General features: G+C 40.3%; 1 protein-coding gene across 2 annotated transcripts in view; it reads left to right on the top strand.

The window, feature by feature from the left end:
- Positions 1–4,380: 4,380 nt before the first annotated feature.
- Positions 4,381–17,950, top strand: part of slc20a2 (solute carrier family 20 member 2) — a 49,837-nt gene continuing 36,267 nt past the window's right edge. Inside the window, exon 1 of one of the 2 annotated variants that reach the window (XM_086206643.1) lies at positions 4,381–4,670. The gene's annotated coding sequence lies outside the window, so the exon portion shown is untranslated. The remainder of the gene's footprint in view (positions 4,671–17,950) is intronic. The other variant, XM_086206638.1, reaches the window with a different exon arrangement.

The raw sequence follows: 17,950 nt of genomic DNA, 5'->3' as shown, positions 1-17,950 counted from the left end.
GTGCTGGGGGCCATGAGCATAGAGCTATTGAGCTGTTAAAAGGCATTTTGTCTTTGTATCACTGTGTCTGCCTCTCTACTTTTTCTTTGGTTTATTTTTACCAAATAGTATAAATAAATATATAAAATAAATTCATTAATTGTCAAGAATCCTAGATATTTGAAGAATGTTATTACTTCAAATGAAAAAAGTCAAACGGCAATATTTTTTAAATACATTTAATTTTATGATCAACCGTTATTGTCACTTTGATTTTAAGTGTCATTTTATAGTTTGCAAACCATATCAAACCTTATGGCTGATCAAATTTGGCCCCCAGGCCCCGCTTTGCAGCCCTGGTCAGGGTCGTATGGCTTGTTCTGTTATCGAAGCTACATGAACATGTTAAATCATATGGAAGATAGGAAGAAAGAGTTTGTGCAGAGTTTGAAAGTTTTTGAAGACCAACACATTTCACAAGTTATAATTTTTCATTTTGTTAACTTAGGGTGTGTTTGGCAGATTTTGACCAGAAGAAGGTTTGTTTTTCCATTTCTTTTATGCTCTGGTTGTACCACGTTCCAAAAATGAAAATAGCTTGCATATCATAAATTGGTCTTTCATATGCAGAAATATACTGCATTTTAGTGTGTGTCAGTGTTAGTGTCAGCTTTTATTTGCATTTTCAAAATGTTAACATTTAATCACAATTATTTAAAACCTAACATCAAAACTGAAAATGAACATCTATTTATGTTGTAAATTACCTCTTGCAGCCCTGCTGCAATAGTGCAAAGTGGGATATCGCTGCTGCAAATGGAGGGAGCGATGATGCCCTATATTTGCCACTAGGTGGCAGCAGATAGTTGTAAAGATTGAATAAAAAAGGGCCATATGAGATTCTGAAGTTTTAAGATAAAGGAAACAGGTCACACAGGTGTCTATCTGGCTCTAAAGGCCCACAATGCAGGGACAACCGACTTTTTCACACACACAGACAAACAACCCAGAGTTACATGAATGTACCTGAAGGTTTATATCCTGTCTCGTGCCTCAGTTTAGAATATTTTTCCCAGAATACATCTTCCCCCTTGGTCAAATAAGAATTATCAAAATCGAAACATTCAAAAAAACAAAATACATGGATATTGAGCGTTAATAGGCCGACAACGAGAGGTTTTACAGGACAAGTCCACAGTCGCTCATGAAATTCTCTTTTTTTAGATGTAAACTTTCTCAACAAGCTCCCCTACAGGAATATCCCAATTTAGAAAACGTAAAATCCAAAATAAATGGAGAAATTGGGAATTGATATGCTTGGAGGTAAATGTCTCAATGTTAAACATAAAAATAGGGAGCTTCGAATCAATGCCGATATTGCTCCTATAACTTATATGTATATAAAGCGTTGGGGTTATGTCAGATAAACAAAGAAGACTTAGGTTGACATAGCAAATTAGCACCAGCCAGTTATTTTAACAGATGCCATTGTAAGATGGTGGTAAGAGACGGGTACACAGTGAGTAACACTAGCAGCTGTGTGTCTCCAGGTTATATAATTGAATTCCATCATGTTGGTGGTGAAAAGTTCAAGCACAAAATGTTCAGAGCATTTAAAGATTTTGTATCCTGATGGACACAAATCTGTTTTTTTTTTTTTTTAAAGTGGTAAATTATGATCAAAAACAGGAAATGAAATCGAACAAAACAAAAACATCTGTAGTTTCTATGCTGTTTCTGTGCGAAGGCAAGTCGTCGATCTTGTGGCGCTTTTGAGATCAGTGAACATAATGTATGACACATTCAGGGTAAAGGTTTGTTTGAATGGTGGGAATGTTTTCAGAAATGTAGTAAACACTGCACCCATCTTGGCATGCCTAGACAGGAGACCCATGGGGTATACAGTCATTTATTTATTGTGACAAACTTGCTGAATGAACGCCATTTACGTACGTACACGACATGTTTTCCATTCTATTACGTAATTCTGAAAGTCTTTTAAACAGTCACGAAGACGCCGCAGCTCCAATCTGGTTTAATTGGTGCCACCGATTACCAAAAAAGGTCACTGATATCAATTTGTTGTAAAAGAATATTTGAAACTTATCTGATGCAGTGTTTGTGTTACAAACCCAAACTGCGGAGTAAATAGTAGAGTTGCCGACACGGACGCAATACGGTATGAAAAAGGCTCCAAGAAAGCAAAAAGAAAAGAAGATAATTTCCTGTAACTGTGACGAAGCTGTGATATTTGATGCGTGACTGCGAGGGAGAGCGAGAGCAGACAGTACATCTGAGGCACAAGATGTTGACCCTTCAGTGTTTGGTGGACAAGAACCCCTGTGAAGAAGGGGAAAAAAAAACAGCAACAACAACACTAAATTCTAAGTGTTCCACTTGATTCAACACGTTAACTCTACCTTAAAATTGTTCTTTTAGAAAAAAAAAAATCCTTTCTTAGATGATTGCCTATGTCACTCAGGGTACTGCTTTTCATCAGTGCACTGCTGAGTCAGCTCGACTGGATTGTTGTCAATCATCTTTAAATATTTAGTTGAGAACGTGGATTTTATTGATAAACCTTGATCTAAGTCAAAAGTTCTCAAATGTATTTGACTTGTGTATCACGTCTTTGCTACTTTGACTCTGACTGCTTTTTTTTTTATGTCAGTTTCTTTGGCTTCCCTCTCATTTCAGCATCATTTTCTCGGCCTGCCCGCCTCGCTATCTGTTGTGTTGTGAACGTATCAAATCAACAGTAAAAGCTCTATTTCTCTTGCTTTAAAGGAGCACGACAATGTTTTTGGGGAAAAAGAAGTTGGTAAATAAACTGGGCGCCGGGCAAGAAAACCGATCAACTTCTTGAGTGTGCAGTAATGCTTAGACCTACAAACACCGTCTGACCGCTAGTTAGCTTCGCACAATGACAGGGAGTGAATGGGAACTGTTAGCGTAGCTTCATCAAAAGACATTAAATACAAGTTTTTTTTTTCCACAAATGTAAAGTATGCATTAATATAACTAGGATTGTGCATGACATAGCCATTTAATGTTATGAGTGGAATTATAGAATCAGACACATAGCTGGAAAATCAAAGCACATCCTTATTCATTTTAGCCAAGAATAACAAATTGATCCTCTGAATTTACTGAGAAGAAACAGTGTAATGTTTAGCCTCATAACACTGTACAAACCTGGATTATTAATCAGCCTACATGTTCTAAGAAAATACTTCTGTATGATAAGAGCACTTTCTATAAAAAAGCTTTAATGTGCTTTGTTTGGCAAAATATTATGGCTGTTGCCAGATAGCCGTGACTGAAACTGTACAGTAAGTTGTTCCACCCATTCATTTAATGGAGTCATGTCTCAACAACGCAGTGTTTATACAGTTCAAAAGGGAAATTATTCCCCTGCCCATACACACACACACACACACACACACACACACACAAATTATACATTATGACCACTTTGGATGATTCAAACTGGGCTTGTTCCTCTTAAAACTTGAAAAAAAACACTTCAGTAAAAAATTAATTATTTATATATTGCAACGTTGCAAGTCTGAAAAAATATTTAAAAACCAACTAATCTCGACGTTATCTTTAGACCCCACTGTAAATTGAAATCACACTGTAATGCAAGGTTTAATTAATTACCTCTCCAAACAGCCCCCCCCCCTTCCTTCCTCCCACCCACTGTTGTTGACTGGCTCGGCTGGTTACGTAACACATTTAGTCTCAGCGCACGTGGCCACGGCTACAATAGATGGCAATATTTAGTCGGATTAAACATTATCATCGACCCACTGATCACAACACGCAACCTTCATTTTACCTTAGGAGGCGTCAAATAAAGACTGAAAGCGGGCGATGGTTCGATTTTTTTTCACCGAAAAATGACACACCCGCAGATTCCACCGCTGGGCACGGGGAACCATAAACATAATCCACAAGAAAGGGAAGAGGGTGATCTGTTTACTTCTACCTGAAAACTCGCTGTACTTTATGTTTTAACCCTGTAATCGCTTGGGGAGGGGAGACAAAAAAAACCAAACCCTTGTACTTGTGTTACGATCAGGAAGAGTATAGCAGCTGCGTGTGCATCACTCAGCAACAGTTTTTGACAGCGCAAATAAATCCACGTCCCACCGTAATCTTCGCTCGGATGTATTCAGATGAATAAAATACGATTGAAGTATTTGATACTGGTGGAAATACAAAACGAGCGCGCGCTGTGCGGCGGCGTGCGTAAAGGTGTTAACATCCTGCTCATTTACAGTTGTATCTTGACTTGTTAATTGTATTACATGTTTCTCTCTCCCGATTTGGTGTCACCGTGCCCTCAACAGACTGACCACAACCCCCCCCCCCCCTCTCTCTCTCTCTCTCTCTCGCCGTCTCACGCTATCACTCCCCCTCCTTCATCCAAAAACTGTCATCCTGAAGCGGCACAGGGCTCAATCTCTAAACGCCCGGATGAGAGCAGCAGGCGTTATTCAAGGCAACATGGTCGCATGAGTCGGTCGGAGCGAGGGCAACCATTCCGGGGGGACGGCAGCCACTGCTGGAATCTGTGACATTTTTCGACGCAGCCCACGGAGAAGGGCTCTGGGAAATTACGGACAGAGATACAGGCGTGGAGACGCTGCGGCGCATTTCTCCCCTTGCGGTGTCCTATTTCGTCAGTAAGTACATTTTGTTTAGCGATACGAGCTGCAAACGTGTATTTTCGCCTTTGACTGAGTGTGTTCGCCACTTTCCCCCCCCCCGGCATTTCTTTGTGGTGAGCGTGTGGTGCATTAAAGGAGGACCGGGCCTTGTCAAAGAGTATCGAGCGCAGCCTTAAAAGAAAACGAGTATTTCAGTCAGCTGCTGCAGCCCGTAAACACACAGCTTTGACACACATACGGCCAAAATGTTGCCTTTTACCGACATTATGCTCAAGTGTGCCTCTCTACACATTGTTGTCACTCGGTAGCACGCTACAAAACCAGTGAATGGAGCTGATACACGTGTGTGACTTCACATCCGATAGAGTCACAAAGGCAGCAATTGAGAGACACTGGTTGGTGGACTGGCCGCCGGTCTGAGAACCAGTGTGGGAAAGCTGGAGGTGCCAAGTGAAGACAAACGCCTGATGAAGAGCTTTCAACGAGCGCCCAATCATTTGTCTGCTGATCACGCGAGTTCATTCCACTCTGTTGAGCCTTTTAGTGCGCAGAGCAGACGGTGTTTGACGACAAGGCGGGTCGACAACTGAGCATGCGCACTGATCAGGTCATTACCCAATAACTGCATGAGCTTGTTCAAAGATAGTAAGAGTTCATGTCAAGTTTCCTCCTATGGTGACCATGGAGAGCTTTAGTGATTAGTGTTCAGTCTTTCTCTCTGGCTTTATGTGTGTGTGTGTGTGGGGGGGGGGGGGTAGCAAGAATCAAGAGTCCTTATTGTCGTTGTGAGAACATAACAAAATTTTGCAGACTCCTGGCTTAAAAGGCACACAAATAACACAGACATTTAAACAACACACTTGTGAAAAATATAAACCCTAATCTATTTCTAAAAATATGTACATGTGTATGTAAGAAAATGTAAAATAAATTCAGTGGAAGTCCCAGGCTATGAGATGTTGTGAGTGTGTGATTGTCTGACTGCAGAACTGGCAAACAGCCAGTCAGACAGTAAAAGAAGACTCTTAGAGTCAACATGGTGAGGGGACTAAATCTGTCTCATCAAAGCCATAAATATTTGAATATACATTATTTTTCTTATACCTTCAAATAAACTGCCATCAGTGTAACATTGTTTAAAAAAAAAAAGAAAAAGAAGTTGTATTCGCATGACGTCACAATTTTAACAGAATTTATAGAAATTTGACTGAAGGGAATGATTGCATGTGTCCATCTGCTGCTGTTATGTGAATATTAAGTGCCCGTTAATCAAGAAGGGACACGCAAATTCTCATGTCTACCGCCGTAGAAGAAGAGGTAGACGATGTAAGTGAAAAGAAAAGCACAAGTCAAAACTCAAACGAAAACAAACAAAATGAGGGGATGGATAGAAAACAGTCAGACAATGGAGATGGAGAGTTGAACCTATAACAGCTGTGATGCTCCTGGAAGAAGACACCATTGAAGTACAACATCATTTATCGGCTGAATTTATTCCCATATATCTTTTTATCAATACAACAACTTCTTAACCACCCCAAAAGCTCAAAATCTTATTGGATTTAAAGAGATTTATCGGAATTTTCAGTGGATGAGAAAGCATCTTATGTGGGTTTATGGTGCATTCATGAGCAACTGGGAAAATTCCCTTTTAAAAAGTTCCACTCCTCAGTAAAGAACAAGAAATGGAAAAAAAAGACAAATGATCATCCTTAGAAAATCTGCTGCTGTCAGGAAATGTGACCAACAACCTCATTGCCCATATAGATGAAATTATTTTGAGGTCAAGAGGTCAATATTTCATTGCTGTAACAATGTAAAAAAATTAGTTACTCAAAAAGTGGTTTCAAAATGAAAGTAAAAGAAATTTAACCAAAGTAACATCTGGCTCATGACTATCCGCCGCGACTGTGAGAACTACCTCGGTGATTTTGACATCAAACCTTCTTCCCTGCGCTGTCAAACTTTTTTTTCCTAGTGAGATATTTTGAGTTGCAACAGGTGCTCAGTATGATCTCCCGCTTCCGAGCCTGGATCTTCCCCACTTCCCACTTGCTCATGAACGCACTAGTGTAAACTCGAGGGTCTGAGTGCACGCTCCCATCTGTTCTTCCTCATGGAAAAGTCACGATATTTGTTAAAGAAAAGAAAAGAAAATCCTCCTGCGGAGCCTTCATCTTATTTTCGATGTAACTTTTGTTCAAAATCAATCCCTAGTCATCAAACAAAAATTCTTGTCACGCAAAAAAAAAAAAAAAAGAAGCAACATTTTGTGACGTTTGCCATTTTAGCTAGATAATGAATTTTTGTCAACAGGAGAGTTCTTAAATAATTAAGGAATGTCTGCCTGAGATCTGCTACAATTGAATCCATCCCATAATAACATTGGCCTCACTTATTATAAATCAACAAGTAAATGTCATTTTTGTTACTCAGAATTGAATCAAGGACCAACACAATAACTTTGACTCATTCTATTAGATTTATTTAGGTGGGGGGGGGGGGGTAGCACACTACAGAGGAAGAAAGTCTTAATTGCCATTGTACAGATTACATAGAGATTCATCCTCTCTATTTAATCCACCCTCTACATAGCAGTGGGCAGCCACGTGCAGCGCCCGGGGACCGAGTCCAGTTATTTCTATCTTTGTCAGGGGCACTGACAGGAGCATTAACATAGCACGCATATTCCACGCGGAGAGGAATCGAACGTACGACCTTCCTGTTGAGAGAAAATGAGGCCATAACGGCTGAGCCGATGTGGATTTATTGTTTGTGCGTACAGCATATTTCCATCTTACAGTATTATCCACTCCTGGTCGTTTATCTCCCACTTAAATGGAAAGATAATAGAAAAACATAAATATTTTTTCAATGTCTAAGATGTCGAAAAAAGATGATATTCTTTTCATCTGTTGTCACTTTTCCACCTACCTACCTACCTGGTTTTCCTTCCTCACCAGCACACATTCTCTTTCCCTTAACGCCTCCTTTTCAATCTTTTTCTTTCTCCTTCTCCCTCACTTGTTCTGCTCTACTCTGGCGCTGTCCTCCTGAGAATGGATCCCTCATCTCACTCGCTCCGCTGTCCTTCCTGACTACAGGTTTTGCACCAGGCGTGTCGCATCATTACACATTGCATCATTGCACAAATACAGGCAGGACATTATATTGGGAGGAATGTAACCGGCTAATTAAAATCAGGGCGTGTTATAAGAAGCAACATGGACTGTATAATAATAACTAGGTAAATGCTTCCATGTTGAATGTTGTGAATGAAGCTTTTGAAACTGAAAGATCACCTGCGCTCAACTTCACCTGTAGCTTTCACCTCAATCGCCTCAGAAGTAGCAAGTTAAAAATCCAGTAACGGCTTTATTTAGGAGAAAAAGAAAAGCCTGGTCAAGGCACGGCCAGGGAATGTGCTGTTGCTAGCTAGCTAGCCAGCTGACTGCTGAAGTTTGATCTTTGTGAAACTTAAAGATGTTGATGTTGTTGTTGTTTTTTTTAACCAGGCTGATTTAAGCCTTCGTACACTCACAAAATATTTAGTTTAACGGGAAGAAAACATGATAGGATCTTAATATAAGACTACAAAGATTGTGGCGTGTATTGTTAACTTGATGCATCATGAGAAAGTGATCTGAGAGTTCCTTGCGTGTGTGCGTGTTGTCCTGACTTTAATGCCCTTTCTTGGGTCAGTACTATTCAAATTATGTAGTAATAGCAAGTTATTTAACTTGTCATATAGAATACAAAAGAAATAGTAACAGGGGTCACTAAACTCACTCATTAGTGACCCACATAGAACCTTGATTACCGTCTTTCGTAACACCTGCATTTTTGTATCGTTTCCTGTCGAACTGGTTGCTGTACACATATAGAAGGATCTCTTCCATGCCGCGCAGGCAGTGGAGGTACATACCATTCAAGTCTTGTTTGTAAGTTAATGATTAAGCAATATATGACGATAAGAGAAGGTGAGAATGAATAAGAAAGAATGCTTTCGTGGTTTTCTCCACATATTCATGCTTTTACATAACGGACGCTGTAAAGTGGAACCAACAAACACACTGATTGCTCTATCTTGTCTGGCCGTATAAGGTTGTCAGAGCGATATGAAAGGGTTGTTACGATAAGATAGGTAGATTAATGACTTCCTTCTTTTTACACACCTTATGCTTTGTGGAACACATGCACAGAAACAGCCTGCGGGCTTCTGTTGACTAAGCTGAGCAGTGTCACCTGCCTCTCCCGTCCCAGCGCACCTACCCACCTGTCTTCAGGAGCACGAGCGGGAGAGGAAAACTGAAATGGCACTAGAATGTTTTCTCAGTTCTTTAAACCCTTTCACCCGTGTTGACACTGTAGATGCACTATTTGTAGTAACACTTGAAAAGAAGCCAGCCTGTCGTTGCCTAGAAATGTTTGCGACGTCTGCTGCGCAAGATTTCACACAGTCATTCAGGGATTTATTTTGAAATATACTTCTTTGCCTCTAGTTTAATCAGCTTTTTTTTTTTTTTTTGCTTTTGCCTTCCGGATTGCTCAAGATTTCATAGAAACCTCTCTGTTATCCCTTGTTTTGGGCCCCTATCACACAGACAAAACAATAAAACAGGAAATGCAATGGATATTTATATTTGTTGTAGTCCTGACAGTACAAATTAGGCACAACAATGTTAGTAACTGGGTTGACAGTGAGCTTAATTGAGCACATGTGCCTAAGGGAACCTTTTGCACATCCTTTCACACAGGAAAAGCTTGATCTTTGTCTCTTTTTTTTTTGCCCAGATTTTCTTATTCAGGTAATTAACATAAGAAAAAAATATGAAACTACTCAAAGGACCCTTTTTTTTTCCAGTAAAAGTTCCCCTGTAATGAGAAGAAAAAATGTTATTCCCTTATGTCTTAGCCAGGATTCAGTTTTTCTCACTGTCATGTGGAGTCGATGTCGACAAAAAGGATGGATTTTGACTCATATTTCGACTGCACGCCGGTCCTTCCTCTTGAACTTTGTTGAAAACACAATAGGGAACACAATCAAAAGAGTGTGATTCACATTTAATTCCTGGGATTGTGAACGTAGGGTGCAGCCACACCTTCAACAGTCTTGTAAATTGCAGAATGCTTCACAACAATAACAGTGAAGTTGCTTTAAACAGCAGTTATGTTGACTTGACATTGTGGTTTTTTTTTGGGGGGGGGTGCAGAAGGGAGAGAAGAGTTCTCTGTATACCTGGAAGAAGTGTGTGTGTGTGTGTGTGTGTGTGTGTGTGTGTGTGTGTGTGTGTGTGTGTGTGTGTGTGTGTGTGCGCATTGTGTAATGTTTTCATGTTCAACGAAACTCAAAGACCAGTTTTTATGGAGGTGTTTTCCTCTCAGTACACAGCATAATTTACATGATCTTCATGTCCTCTAATAAATGTTAAATTTATGATCGAGCAGGACTAACGTCAAAGTTCTTGAAGTCCTGTATCATTGTTTTGTTTTGTTTTAGTATCAGGTGCTTAAATCTGTCATAATTGGATAAAGAGCAAAAATACTCAATTTTGAAGCAAATCTAGTGATTAGGCTCCAGGTCTGGCTCTTTTTCAAAACAAAGTTTTTCTACCTTTTTATCATCCTTCTTCTTTTTCTTTTTTCTTTTTTTTTTCTTGCACTGGGTCATAATTTTTTTGCTATATAATATGTAATTGTTTTCTATCTAATACTGCAAATCGGAGTTTCACACTTGGTTCACAACACTGGCTGGACAGGAGAAGCTGGTGTTTGCCTCAAGAAATATTGCAAAACTCAATACGACACTTTGTAGTGTGATTCAGGTGTAAATGTGACTCCTCATGTCTGAATGTTTAATCTCCAATTATGGTCTCAGTCAGGTGAATGTCAGCAGAGAATGCTGTTTACATGGCAGTTACATTCAGACTGCTATCTTATTTGGCTTAGTTACAAAATGTTTCTCTCCGCGTAAGCACAGCCGATACATATTTGAAGCCGGGTTTTTTTTTTCCCCCTCATTTTTCTTGTCTTATGAACATCTTTCTTGTTTTGACTGTCTTGTTCTACTTGATTTGTCAAACCTGCAGTCCAAGATCTTTCACAGCTGAACCAGACTAGACTTTGACACACTAAAGATGCTAGAAGCGGTCGTCATGTGAGTCACCAAACACACAGCTGTTGATGCACGGTACCGTCTTGTACTGTGGAGTCTGCCAACTTCATTCTGTCATCGCCAACATCCTCACTGACACCTTGGCTTTCTTTGCCGTTTCTCCCAAGGAAATAAGGGAACACTTTCTCTTTTAATGGCCTTTTTTTGTGGCCATGATGATGCAATACACAACTCCCTCTAGCGAAATCTTTGCTTCAACTCTTCCTTTATACAGACACATGACTTCAATATTGGGACACCTGAAAAAAAAAAAACCTGAAAGAAGGCATTGTGAAGTTCACATTGTTTTTCAGTTTTACGTCAAAGAATTTTGGTATTAATTAAGGTTAATTGCTGAGCTTGAAAACTGGCCAGTGAGGGTGTTCCTGACCAGCTGTCTATCTTTGCCTTTCAGTTCTTCAGCTATCTTGGATTTCCATCATCTAACAAAGGGGGAAAGGGAAATGACCTCGAGCCTGTAGACTGACACAAGGAAGAAAGGAAAGAAAATGTGTAGACATGGCACCAGAGTCTGTTCTGGTTTCCATGACGGTAGGGGCTCGGTGTAGGTCCTCCCCACAGCCAGTAGGTGTTTCTGTGCCTCTGTGGGTGGAAGGGCAGTTGGCATCACGGCTGGCAGTGTCACAGTCAGAGAACAGACTGTCTCTCTGATCGGCCCACCTCGCCCTCAAGAGCACAATCACACTGTTATGTCTTAGCCCTTCTTCGCCATGGCAACATCACATGATAGCGGGGAAAGAGTGGGAATCTTCACGCTCTGTGTGTGTGTGTGTGTGTGTTTGTGTGTGTATGTTGTTTTGAACCAGAATTGCTTAATCCGTGATCTTGCAGAAACCTGGTTAAGCATGTTACTTCTCAGGTGGAGCTGATAAGATTTCTGTTTCTTTTCGTTCCTCACAAAACAACAGTTCGGTGCAGAAACAGCAGGTTTTTGGAGAAAAAAACTGAAAAATGATTAAAAACCTATGTTTTTCTGACGTTGTGGTTCGGTAAGTCTCCTGATGAATTAATTTCAGAATTGCCTCAGGGTCAGGGAACCACTAAAGCTTGGGAAAATGATCCAAACAATTTCAGCTAATTGAGGTACTTTACAACCACTGATTTAGGTTTGCCTCAGTATTTAACCAGATTGAAGTGGTAAATGCTCCAAAATTTCCACACTTAGATATTTGTGGTTTGTGCACATGTATATGTATAGAGTTACTGTCAGGGATCGTGCCAAGTGTCAAACATGCACGTGATGATGTTAGCATGTGGTAATACCCGTCTGTATGTTACCACATTGACCTGCATTCTTCCTTGACTCAAAACAAAGCCTCAATAGCACGTAATTCTACAAATATCTTTGCTTAATTTGTGGTATTATTGAAAGTTGTTTTTTTTTCTTTTTTAGAAAAGTACCGACATTCACAGTAAATGAGAAGGTGAACACACTTTCGATGACTGCACAATCCATTTTTATCGTGCAGCCATTGAACGCGTGATCACCTCCTCTACCTGGGTCTGGTAGTGCGACCAGCCGGGACACACGACAGCTTGAGACCGTACCGTAGCCTCACGCTTTGAGACCAGAATTTCCAGGAACGCTAGAAACATCACCTCTGACCCCTTTCATCCAGCACACCACTTATTCACACTCTAACCATCAGGGAAGAGGTTCAGAAGCATCACATGTAAAACATGACTATGTAGCGATAGTACCTATCCACAAGCCATACGCCACGTGAATATGTACTGAGCACTTATGGAGTACCTCACTTTGCCACTGTAATCCCTGTGAACCATCATTTTGTTTGTGCATTATGTGTTGAACTCCTTGTTATTTGTGTGGAGCTTTGGCTTTTGTCTCTTGTTCTGTTGTGTTGTTCTTGTTTTTGTGTGATGCTCGTGAGCATACCAAGATATATTCCTATATTATATACCTATCAGCTGTATTTTGATATTGTTGAAATGGCTACAATAAATTTGAACTTGAGTAAGCTTTCAGCTATTTAATCGCTGGCGACAGGAAGCTTCCTGTTAGTTTCCTGGTTTTTTTTTGGGGGGGGGGGGGTTGCTTGGAAGCGGGGGAGCTCCCCTTTAATAGCAGAGGGTGATATGCAAGCAGGCCTTCATTGCGTGAATGTCCACCCAAATAAACAGATGAATAAAAGGAAAAACCAACATGAAGGGTACTCGTGAGGTATCGGGCCACTGTGAGCTAGACGAGCGTAAACTTAGGAATCTTCTTCTGTCGGCTGCAGGTGTCCATATCATAGCTTGGTATCAATTTAGTTTCAGATTACAGAACAACGGCATTTTTAGAAATATTTTGGGAAATGTAAATCATGGGTGTGCTGTGTGGGGACGTCTATAAAAGAGGTTGGTGACTGAAAAAGCCTTTTTTTTAAACGAATGCTGCTACATGTAACAGTTACTGTCAAACACTGCTGTACACGCTCTTCACTACTACATGAACAGCTCTGTAGTATTACTGCAGTCCTAATACTCACATATTAATCTAGTTCCGTCTATGACAACAAAGCTGTTATCAACACTTTTGAAGTCTTCTGTTTTGTTTCATCCATTATTTAAACACATGCGGATCGTGAAACAAATATTCCCCGAAGCAAGGAATGCATAGCCAACTTACTCGCCCATCTTCTCTCCACAACATGTCACTGTTACATGCTCAATATTTACTTAAGCATTAATGTAGGAATTTAGAATAATAGATTGGGTTGTTTTCAGATATATGTCCAACATCCTTTCCGGTGGTTTGCCCAGTGTGCCAGTGCCATTTTTTTCTTTCATCATTTTTGATTTTGTTTGCATCGTGTTAAAGGTTACATAATGAGGCCGTTGTGAAAATGTGCACCAGTGCATTATATTTAAATGTATTTTAGAGCAGTTTATTTGAATTGTAAGCATGGACCCATGGAGTGTCCCATGGTGTTTTTGTGGTCCACTGGAAGTTATGGAATGGTTCTGGATCTGTACGTGGATCACCGCCATCATTCCAACATCTGATCTGCACATGAAGGCAGCCAGTATGTGAATAACAACATCAGTATTGACACCTGATTCAGATATTCCCGTTGCCGATACCAAGTATCAGATTGCCGAATCCCAACTTCTTATCCCGCCACGCTTGCTAAGGATTCGTTAAGCTTTAAAATTAGTTTCTTACTTACAGAACACATTTAAAACATCATAAAATAAAGAAAGCACCAAATGCTGAGGCGTAACGGGGGTCAGTGTGAGGCTCAGCAGGCTACCGTGCTCGCAGTAAACTGGCAGAAACCCTGCAGTGTTAGCGTGTGACTGCTTTTGCTGGTCGCATCCTTTTCACTGACCTGTTGTGTGTTTTTGGCCCTGTCGGTCCTCTCCACTCGGGCCATGAGAGCTGTTGTGCAGTGTTTACTGGTGGCCTTCTGTAAGCCGCAGGGTCTGTATCAAAGCGTTGTCACACAGAGCGTCTCTTGTTTGGGAAGCTGGCCTGGTGTTAACTATGCTAATGACAGGCTTACTGCTGCACTGTGAGCCATTGTGGTTTTCTTTATGAAAGGTAGAATGGGCATTATTTATCCTCCTTTTCTTTCTCCAGTACATCTGTGGAGGAGCGCTCAATGCTTGTTTGACTTTTATGAGTCATAATTTCACCACTAAGACCTGGGGTCAGTGTGAAGATTTGGAAAACTTTGATAGAAAAGCACTATGGGAAACACTAAGGGAATAGTTATTTTGGGCTCTCAGGATGGTCTCTGACTGAGGTCACATATATGACACATTTTGTTATTTTCGTGCCTTGTGGTTAAAATCTAGTTCCCTTTGACCTCTAAATTTCCAAGCGTCCTTTATTCACTGTTTTAAGAGAATGACTGGAAGCCTCTTAAAACACCAACTGGAACTGGAAGAATGACAGTAGTTTTTGATAACAAAAATATTGAGCTTCAGTTTTGGGCTCGCCTGTCTTTTTGTCGCAACCATTTTAATCGTGTAACTTGTATTGTGTTTTTTTGTTGTTGTTCTCGTGGGAAAATGGGGTCTCTCTCATCTGTGTGAAAGCTCTTGGGGTTGTAAAAATCCTGATGTTTGAACAGGTGTGAGCTCACGTGTCTGTTTTGCTGTTCACTGCGGTGTAGCAAAGGGTGTGACAATCCTCAGCGAGAAACGATCAAGCCCTCCAGCATTGGTTCATAGTGTTTAGTTGATAACGTTACTGCCTACTTATATTTGATTGTATGGATGAGGCAGGGCTCCATGTAAGGACGAGCAGCTGGCTTACTGGTCACTGCTCGCGCCCATGTGACGCTGCTATTTCTAGCCAAATCATTCCTCCTCCCCGGTGCCTTTAGCAACAAGAGAGTGGCGGATATGTGACACCTCAGAAAGCAGCCAGACAGGATGGTTTGGCAGCTTGTCAGATAGAGTCCAGTGGTATTTAATCAGAGGCCACCTTTGAGGGTGGAATTAGCCGGCTCAAACAATGGCACGCAGAACAATTGGGTGTTAATGATTCTCTTCTAGATAAGAGAAGAATGAAGGAACGTGATGAGCAGTTTTAAATCTCTCAAATCTGTCATTCGCAACACAATTAAAAAAAAAAAAAAACGTTCGCTCATGTTCAACGCTTAAAATAAACCCACATACTGGTAGGAGACTTAACATCTGTCACGCCAGTTGACAGGATGTCAGGAGGTCAGGTGATGGTGATGCGTTAGCACATCTTATGTTCTGATGGGTTGCAAACACCGTCAACGATTTCTCTTAATTTGGCTGCGTATGACACTTGAATAATACAGTTACTGTATTAGAGGAAACCAAAATCGAACCATTATCGTGCTCTCATCTCGTGTGCATCAGAGATATTACTGCATGTTTGCTTTTTTTAACCTTATGTACTCATAAACCACGTTATTCTAGCCGCACATTCTCACGTTGCAAGATTTCTGGAATGCAAAAAAGATGTTCTGCATGTCGCCAGATGAATAAATTCACACTATAAAAAGTAAAAGACATTTATATTTGAGAGATATGCGAAGTAACTTTACTCTCAAATAGCCTGTTAGCTGAAACAAACTGTCATCTCACATCTTCATTTGTATTTACTGCTTCTAAGCACCCAGTAAATGAGTCAATGATTTTCAAAATAATGATCTTCATCACCTTGTGGGTACTCGTGCAGCTATGAGACATACTATTGTGATGGCGTACTATTACAGCACTGAAACACGTCGTTAAGGTTTAACATGCTTAGTCTTTCTAATAGTGTGTTAGGGTGCAATTCTCCTCATTTTTAATTAAGAATTTAAGAGGCTGTTCATGTTGAGAGAAGGGTGTGATTAAAGGTCTCGTACAGCCCCCTTGCTCTCCTCCTCCACAATTAATAATGGTTAATTACAGAATTAGAACATTGTAGATTTCGAATATTCCAAATATAGAAATGGAAATCATCTTGGAATGAAGCCTGGAAAACAAATATGTGTAAAAAAAAAACAAAAAAAAAACGGGAAAATTCTAAAAGTGGAGTGTGCGCAGAAAAAAAGTCCATTGTCAAAAGCAGTAGCTCACCTCACTTATCCTTAAGCAAAGGCTCCATTCGAGGGTAATGTCAGGCCAGTAAACTCTGGGAGACGGGGATTAAATGTCCTTTGAAATTTCCAGGATTCCCTGTACTGAACAGGTGATGACATCTTCATAATGTTTCACACATTCCCGGTCCGCTATGGCTGCACAGCAATTGACCCCCCACCACCACAACAGTAATGCCGAGAACGCTTAGCCAGCTTCAGTCTGAGCTATGGTCAACAAACCTGCCAGCGTGATATTTACACACCAATAGTAGGACTTCTTGTTATAAAATATGGTTTTCTGTCACCATTTATGTCATTGAAAGCTAAACCCCACTGATTTACCGTCATCACGTTGTTTTAGGTGGCCATTAAAAGTCACATGATTAAGTTATGTCATCATGCGTAGGCTGCTACTGCTTGGCACTTCCCTACATTTATCCGCTGCAGTCAAACTGTAAAAACTTTTCACAGCTTTAAACACGAGGACCGCTGGAGCCATTATGTATTCAGGTAAACATAATTCCGATTCTCCCGAATGGAATATCTCAGGAACGCCTCGAGAGAATTCCTTGAAATTTGGCTCAGATGTTCAATTAAATTCGAGGATAAACTGATTTTAGATTTTGGTAATCAAACATCAAGGGACTGTGAGTCAACAAACAACTAATTATGAAAACATTTCCCAGAAATGGTGACATTTTATTTTTATTTATTTATTTATATATATATATATATATATATATATATATATATATAGGTCAAAGGTCAACTTCTCCATGATGCTAAAGTGCTCAACAGGAAAATTCATCTGCTCTTTTCCCCTTAAAAACCCCTCCATATAATCCTTGATAGTCCACCCTACATGTGGTTTACTCAAACATGGCTATGAGCTGCTACTGGACTGGTTTGTGGAGGCGTCCTACTGCATTGTAATAATCTTGTGCAAAAATTAATAAAAACAGACCAAAAGGATTAGAAATGCATCTTTTATAACATCTTCTTAAGAATTGACTTTTACGTACTGTATCATAACAGCATTATTCTGTCATTCTCTTTAGCGCATACATTCAAACTGTGTCTAGTCTCTCCTGACTGCACTCGAAAGTGGCACGCACAAAAAAAAAACCATCAAGTTAGTGTTTGGTTTTCACTGTGTCCCCCTCCTTGTCAGGAATGATGACATTCTGATTTGAGGTGATTGTTGGAAAACTCCAAAGGAAATAATACGTCTCCACAGGATTAGAGTTGACCGAAGCAAAACCCGCCCTCCTCCCTATTTACCCTCCATCACCGGAACACGGGCAGACCACTTGTCACTATGAGTTTCCCTCAGAGACTGGCAAGCTACGACAGCACTCAGACACAAAGGAAGTAGCACATGTCACACACCGCTTCAAACCACGCCGTAGCCCAAAAATATCTAAAAATATTGTTGTGACAGTTCAAAATGGTGAAGTGTAAATTTAACATTTTGCTTGGAAAAGCAGTTGAAGGACATAGCTTCATTAATAACGGAGACACCGTAATCAAGGGCTGGGACTGTACGCTCCTCTAATTCATTAACA

This window comes from Aulostomus chinensis, chromosome 6 (genome assembly GCF_037954235.1).
Source record: "Aulostomus chinensis isolate RoL2024-O1b breed Wild chromosome 6, RoL_Achi_v1.0, whole genome shotgun sequence".
Classification (NCBI taxonomy): Eukaryota; Metazoa; Chordata; class Actinopteri; order Syngnathiformes; family Aulostomidae; genus Aulostomus; species Aulostomus chinensis.
Note: the sequence above shows the minus strand (reverse complement) of the source record. Positions and strands in the feature narration are given on the sequence as shown.